Source organism: Chrysochloris asiatica, unplaced genomic scaffold (assembly GCF_000296735.1).
Source record: "Chrysochloris asiatica unplaced genomic scaffold, ChrAsi1.0 scaffold00307, whole genome shotgun sequence".
NCBI lineage: Eukaryota > Metazoa > Chordata > Mammalia > Afrosoricida > Chrysochloridae > Chrysochloris > Chrysochloris asiatica.
Window position 1 is genome coordinate 1,239,236 of NW_006408825.1, and position 1,605 is coordinate 1,240,840.

The 1,605-nt window shown below is 36.9% G+C and overlaps 1 pseudogene; it reads left to right on the forward strand.

Annotated features, from left to right (window-relative positions):
• The window catches only part of LOC102810696, a 53,629-nt pseudogene that overhangs the window by 48,686 nt on the left and 3,338 nt on the right, over window positions 1–1,605 (forward strand).

Below are 1,605 nucleotides of genomic sequence, written 5' to 3' on the forward strand. Positions count from 1 at the left end.
ATATCAATTGATGCAGAAAAGGCATTTGACAAAATCCAACATCCATTCCTGATAAAAACACTCAACAAAGTAGGAATTGAAGGGAAGTTCCTCAACATAATCAAGAGCATATATACAAAACCAAGAGCCTACATCACACTCAATGGAGAGAAAATGAAAGCCTTCACCCTGCGAACAGGAACCAGACAAGGACTCCCTTTATCACCACTCCTATTCAATATTGTGCTGGAAGTTTTAGTCAGAGCTATATGACATGATAAGAAATTAAAGGCATACAAATTGGCAAAGAGGAAGTAAAACTCTCCTTATTTTAAATTGATATGATCCTATACATAGAAAATCCCAAAGACTCAGTAAAAAACTATTAGACCTCATCAAAAGATTCTGCAAGTGGCAGGGTATAAGATCAACATACAAAAACCTATTGGATTTCTCTATAGCAACAGCAATAGCAATGAAAAGGACATTAGGAAAGCAATACATTTATAATAGCCACACAATGGATGAAATATTTAAGAATAAACATAACCAGAGGAAGGAGCTCTGGTAGAGTAGTGATTACGAATTGGGCTGTGAGCCGCAAGGTCAGCAGTTCGAAACTACCAGCGGTTCCGTGGGAGAAACATGAGGCGGTCTGCTCCCGTAAAGATTTACAGCCTCGGAAACCCTGTACAGGGTCGCTATGAGTCAGAACTGACTCAACGGCACATAACAACAACAACAACAGAGAAACAAAGGACTTATACAGAGAAAATTACAAAGCACTACTACAAGAAACCAAAAGAGACCTACAGAAGTGGAAGAACATACCATGTTCCTGGATAGGAAAACTCAACATCGTGAAAATATCAATACTGCTCAGAGCAATTTACACATACAATGCAATCCCAATCCAGATTCCAAGAACATTCTTCAAAGAGATGGAAAGGACAATTACTAATTTTATATGGAAAGAAAAGAGAACCAGGATAAGCAAAGCACTGCTTAAAAGGAAGAACAAGGTTGGAGGTCTCTCACTCCCCGATTTCAAACTTCACTACATGGCTATGGTGGTCAAAACAGCTTGGTACTGGTACAATGAAAGATACATTGATCAATGGAACAGAATCAAGAATCCAGCCATTAACCCAACCACATACAGCCAAATGATTTTTGACAAAGTGCCTAGGCACATTGTATAGGGAAGAGACAGTATCTTTAACAAATGGTGCTGGCAGAACTGGAAAGCGATATATAAAAGACTGAAACAAGACCTTTGCCTCATGCCCTATACAAACATAAACTCAACATGGATTAAAGATCTAAATGTGAATCCCAAAATTATGAAGATCATCATTGAAAAAATAGGGACAAAAGTGAGGGTGCGAATTCAGGGCATATACAGACTACCACATATTTTGAAAATTACACAAACAAAAATAGACAAAATAGATGAGTATGACATACTAAAAATTAAAAACTTGTGTGCATCAAAAGACTTCACCAAAAGAGTAAAAAGGGAACCCACAGACTGGGAAAAAATATTTTGCAATGACATATCAGATAAGGGACTCATTTCTAAAACATATAGGAAAATACTACACATTAAAAAAATAAGACAAATAA